Source organism: Artemia sp. Qi Xiang Cuo, chromosome 9 (genome assembly GCF_049724085.1).
Source record: "Artemia sp. Qi Xiang Cuo chromosome 9, ASM4972408v1, whole genome shotgun sequence".
Lineage (NCBI taxonomy): Eukaryota > Metazoa > Arthropoda > Branchiopoda > Anostraca > Artemiidae > Artemia > Artemia sp. Qi Xiang Cuo.
This window is the reverse complement of record NC_142802.1, coordinates 42,581,890-42,588,210: the sequence shown is the minus strand read 5'-3', so window position 1 is coordinate 42,588,210 and position 6,321 is coordinate 42,581,890. Positions and strand designations below refer to the sequence as shown.

General features: G+C 33.6%; 1 pseudogene; it reads right to left on the bottom strand.

Moving 5' to 3' along the window:
* Positions 1–2,312: 2,312 nt before the first annotated feature.
* Positions 2,313–6,321, bottom strand: part of LOC148948672 (uncharacterized) — a 9,936-nt pseudogene continuing 5,927 nt past the window's right edge.

Here is a 6,321-nt window from a genome sequence, read left to right as displayed (position 1 = left end):
CAGTATTTTTAATATTATAAAAATCATGTAGATTTAGCTATATAAATTTCGTAAATATATGATCTTGTTCTTGTTAATTATGAAAGGTTTTGAAATGCATCGATTTCCTTTCAAATGAGCCATTAAACAGCTCTCTATAATTTTCCAGTGCCGGGCTAGCTGAGGCGAAACAGAAACAGAAAAAAATCTGCTGTTGATGCAGAATATTGAAGTTTCAGCCACTTTTCTTGATTTTAAAACAAATATATTTGTCTTGTTATTCAAGCCAAGTTTGTTCTTTACTATAAAAACCCAATATGTGCCATGGTTTGTTCTTTACTAGGTCCCCATTTATAATTAACCAGATCGATTCCTTATATAATACGTTCAAAAGATAATTTTATTATCTCAGCTTTTAGTTGCTATGTGCATTGGTTTGTTCTTTACTAAGTTTTCAGCTATATCCTATGAAACTAGCATAGACCTCATTTATAGTGAAATTTTTCGGTCCTTTATGTAACTCTTTTAGAAATAATTTATTTTAGGAACTATAGATTTTTAACCCAATTAATTTCCTTTAAAATGAGCCATTGAACAACTCTTTTGTTTTGATCTGACTCTATTTTTAGGAGTTTTGGGTTTTTATATTTTTTAGCATTGGACTGATCGTCTCTTACTACGTTGCTAGCTACTGCTGCAACCCAAATTCACATATATATTTATTTATGAGAGGCAGCCTGGCCGAGTGGTCCAAGGCACTGGTGTTAGCCACCAGTCTCTTCGGAGGCGTGGGTTCAAATCTTACCGCTGGTATACGATACAGCTGCAACCCGGATCATATATATTATTATCGAACCTGATTACAAACAGGAAAAAGCCTACGGCTTTTTCTTCTTTGAAATAGTAAGAGACGAACCTCAAACAATCAAATAGCTAATTAAGTCCAATGTATGCAATGATTTGTTATTTCAATGATCGTTCTTTAATGTAACAGCAACCCGGATCAATTAACATGGGTTAAGGGTCGTTCTTTACTATAATTTTCCTTGTTATTCAAGCCAACGGCTGTTATTTTCCTAAATAAGGGTGTTGGAAAAAGTAATTCTAATTTTGGACTTCTTTTTTGATCTGACTGTAGTTTTAGGAGTTATGGGCTATTTTGTTTTTACTACGGGATGTGAACGTCTCTTACTAGGTTGCTAGCTACCGCTGCAACCCTGAACTTTCACAAGATTACGCCACCGCTTTTGGCTTTGGCAATTGGACTTTTACTAGATTGCAGCTATAGCTACTACTATGATGATATAACCACTCCTCACGCCCATACACGCTCTTTATTGTAATAAAAACCTTATATGCCCCCAGGGTATAAATTACAACCCTTGCCCTAAGAACTGTGAGAGGAGTGTCCTCCTCATAGACATAATTTCTAGATATTTCAACTACGTTGAACAAATTGACTATCTCAAAATTTCAATTGAATGTGTTTGGAGGGTTGGCGTGGAAAGTGATTAGTTGCCTTCCAGTCATTTTCGACTATTAAAAAGGGTACAAGCCATTCCAACTTCCAATCGAATGAACCCTTTTCGAAGTTTCTACGACAACTCCTTCGATACGAAGTGCCCTGGTCTAAGACCAACCAAAAAAAAATAATAATACATTGTGCCAACATCGTTCTTTACTTAGACAGCGCATATTGCGCTGCCTATGATTAACGAATTTACCATCATGTCTTATATGTAACTAATTTTTCAAAAGTCTCCGATGGTACAATGGTAAGCACACCAGTGCTAAAGATAGAAGGCAATCATCAAAATTGTCAATCAAAATGCAGATTTTAGTGGAATTTCAATAAAAAAGTTTTTTACTTTAATGAAACTTAGTTTTTTAATGAAAAAAGACACTAGAAGTTTTAATTTTCCGTTTGAATGTGCCTTCTATTGACGTTCCAGGACCACTGGTGCGATACGATTATCCCTGGGAAAAAAAAACGAACAAACAAACACACATCCGTGATCTTTCTTCTGGCAAAAAATATAAAATTCCACATTTTTGCAGATAGAATCTTCAAACCTTACAGTAAGGTTTTCTGATACGCTGAATCTGATGGTGTAATTTTCATTGAGATTCTATTACCTTTACGTTGTGTTTCCCCCTTTTTTAGAAAGTAAGGCAAATTTTCTCAGGCTCATAACTTTCAACAGTAAGACTAAACTTAATGAAACTTACATATTTAAAATCAGCATAAAAATCCAATTATTTTGATGTATCTTTTGGTATCAAAATTCCGTTTTTTAGAGTTTTGGTTACTATTGAATCGGGTTGTCTCTTACTTACAGCTTGTTAACACGAACGGTTTGATCAGGTGTCCAATCAAATTCCTCGTTACTATTATTGTTTATAGTAAGAGTTATTCGTCTTTTCTTAGCGGCTCTAATATTTTTTTTTTTTCAATTTGTCATAATTTGAGTCGTCTTGAAAGTAAAGTTCTTGGCAGTATTTCAACAAAGGTTGGCATTCAGGAAAATTTGTGCGTAATTTCTCGATAGGAGTTTGTATTTTAAACACCTATTTTATGACGGTCACTGACTTTCCTCCAAGGCAAGCCACCTCTGAGGCTGATTAGCACATATGCAGCGGCCTCAAGATCGTCTTTTTTGCACTGCGTTCTACCAAGATGAGCATTTAATGGAGCATACTGTGGGGACCCCACAAATTTTAGATTTTTTTCTGTTTAACTCCCCTGTCAAACATTTTGGACAGGCCGAAATCAATGAGGTAAATTAATCTCGGGTTTTTTAGTCCAAGAACAATGTTGGCCGGTTTTATGTCTCTGTGTATAACGCCATACTTATGTATAATTTCTAATTGTTCTATTAGCTGTACAGCAATATCAAGAATTGTTACATATTTTAATTTAACAGTATGTCTTGGATTGCATATATTCCCTATTGGCATCCCCAAAAGGTCTAAAACTAGCGCTGAATAATCCTCTGTTTCCCTATAATAATATACCTTGGCCATTCGTTTCTCGCTAGAAAACGATTTATATATATCTCTTTCAATTTTCAACATATTGTATTTCCGTTTTTTGGTTTTATCAGTGACAAATTGGTATTTTACTGCAAAATATTTTTGACTCTTTCGATCTTGATATTTAAACACCGCTCCGAATGCTCCTGCAGAAATATAACTAACACGATCATACCGATTGCCTAGCGTCACCGGCACAGCTCTATTGAGCTGTTGTTCTTTGGCATCTCCTTCTTTATAAGGTTTGTACTTATTTGTTTTTTTTTCACTATCAGAGAAGAAATTGGTTGAATTGTGGTAGTTGTTATACCAGAAACATTTTTATTTTGGGACACATGTTTGATTTCGGGTGAAATTAACTGTTGTTCTCTCAGCACAGTACTAATTTCAATTTGATCAGTAGACCTATGTGTTTCAGTTTCTGAATAAAAATTGGAGCTTATTTTGATGTCTGTCGATCCTGCAGCATCTGTAGCCACTTTTTTAGAAGTAGTGGCTGTAGATCTGACGGAATCACAGTTGTAGCCTTCTGAATTGCTGCTAGTTGTTTCGGAGTCGAAACTTAGGCTTTTGCTATTATCGCTGCTAAATTCAACTAAAATACAAATAATTGTGCGAAAGGTTGCTTTTCCATATTGGAAAACAGTCCTTGTGTTTTCATGAACAGCATGAAACACCTTTTTTAAACACTGCTTAATTTTTTTTCGTTTTTTAAATAAAATACTTTCCAAATATATCCACGTTCTAAATGAAGCTAGGAACGTTCCCTGGAAAAGCTTAGACTCTATTACAGAAGTCATTGGTATGAATTATATCCATGAATCACGTATCTAGTATATCAAATCTAACAAAAAATCAAACTAATTTTAAAATTCTCAGGTGTTTTCTAATTTGAACTAAAAAATTAAAATTGTTGCTCAGAAAACATAAATATTTTTGCAATTTACAAAATAACTATAGCGATTCTGAACTAAAACCTAAAATAAAATTTATATTTTATAAAAATAATTTATTATGGAAATATATTTCATATAGCTATATTTCCATAAATAAAAAAAAAATAAAAAATAAATTTCATTTTAGTTTTCAGTTCAGAATCGCTATGCTTATTGTGTAAATTGCAAAAATGTTTATATTGTCCGAGCAATAATTTAAATTTTTTAATTCCAATTACAAAAAAAGACTAAAAATTTAGAAATTAGTTTCATTTTTTGTTAGATTGAATATGCTAAATGTGTCATTTATAGGTAGAATTTATACCAGTGACTCAGTAACAGAGTCTAAGCATTTTCAGGTAACGTTCCTAGCTTCATTTGGAACATTGTTATATTTGGAAAGTATCCAGTTTGTATTGATAGCTAGCAGCCTAGTAAGAGACGATCACGTCCCAGAATAATAAATACAACAGCCCATAACTCCTAAGACTAGATAAAAAAAAAGGGTAAACTATTAGAACCGCCTTGTCTAATACCCCTGTATAGGAAACTAACTATCCGTTTTAATAACGAGGAATATTCATTTGCTTGAAAAACAACAAAAGTGGCTCCAAGCACGATATTCAGCATCGACGGCATCTTTTGTTTTTCCTTTTTTTTCCAGCCAGCAGGGCACTGGAAAATCTTCCTAATCATTTTAAACTCCTCTAGACATTGCAAAATAAAGCCGTAAGAATCTTTGGTACTTTCTTTCATCGTCCTGCACGACTTCAAAATCTTTCTGAAAATAACTTTATTTTTATTTCTTCATACATTAAACCCTAATCAACCTAGGGATTTGCAATAATCGCCCTGGCATTATGATATTCAGTCTCCGGCGAGTTATTTTTATGAATCACAAATTCTTGTCACCCCTGTTCGCTCACTCGCTTCTTCGTCGGCTCGCTTTAGAGCATATAGAATTCCTTTGGTTAGATGTGAAAGAGATGAATTTTCAATAAGCTGTTTAATGGCTCATTTGAAAGGAAATTGCTACAAGTAGTGCCTTTCGTAATTAAAAAAAATAGATTTCAAAATGGAATCAATTTTCTACGAAAAACTGCATTTTTGTACAACACTGCAGTAGCAAATGTTGGTGACATCATCTTGCATATGAAGATAAAAACAGTATTTTTAATATTATAAAAATCATGTAGATTTAGCTATATAAATTTCGTAAATATATGATCTTGTTCTTGTTAATTATGAAAGGTTTTGAAATGCATCGATTTCCTTTCAAATGAGCCATTAAACAGCTCTCTATAATTTTCCAGTGCCGGGCTAGCTGAGGCGAAACAGAAACAGAAAAAAATCTGCTGTTGATGCAGAATATTGAAGTTTCAGCCACTTTTCTTGATTTTAAAACAAATATATTTGTCTTGTTATTCAAGCCAAGTTTGTTCTTTACTATAAAAACCCAATATGTGCCATGGTTTGTTCTTTACTAGGTCCCCATTTATAATTAACCAGATCGATTCCTTATATAATACGTTCAAAAGATAATTTTATTATCTCAGCTTTTAGTTGCTATGTGCATTGGTTTGTTCTTTACTAAGTTTTCAGCTATATCCTATGAAACTAGCATAGACCTCATTTATAATGAAATTTTTCGGTCCTTTATGTAACTCTTTTAGAAATAATTTATTTTAGGAACTATAGATTTTTAACCCAATTAATTTCCTTTAAAATGAGCCATTGAACAACTCTTTTGTTTTGATCTGACTCTATTTTTAGGAGTTTTGGGTTTTTATATTTTTTAGCATTGGACTGATCGTCTCTTACTACGTTGCTAGCTACTGCTGCAACCCAAATTCACATATATATTTATTTATGAGAGGCAGCCTGGCCGAGTGGTCCAAGGCACTGGTGTTAGCCACCAGTCTCTTCGGAGGCGTGTGTTCAAATCTTACCGCTGGTATACGATACAGCTGCAACCCGGATCATATATATTATTATCGAACCTGATTACAAACAGGAAAAAGCCTACGGCTTTTTCTTCTTTGAAATAGTAAGAGACGAACCTCAAACAATCAAATAGCTAATTAAGTCCAATGTATGCAATGATTTGTTATTTCAATGATCGTTCTTTAATGTAACAGCAACCCGGATCAATTAACATGGGTTAAGGGTCGTTCTTTACTATAATTTTCCTTGTTATTCAAGCCAACGGCTGTTATTTTCCTAAATAAGGGTGTTGGAAAAAGCAATTCTAATTTTGGACTTCTTTTTTGATCTGACTGTAGTTTTAGGAGTTATGGGCTATTTTGTTTTTACTACGGGATGTGAACGTCTCTTACTAGGTTGCTAGCTACCGCTGTAACCCTGAACTTTCACA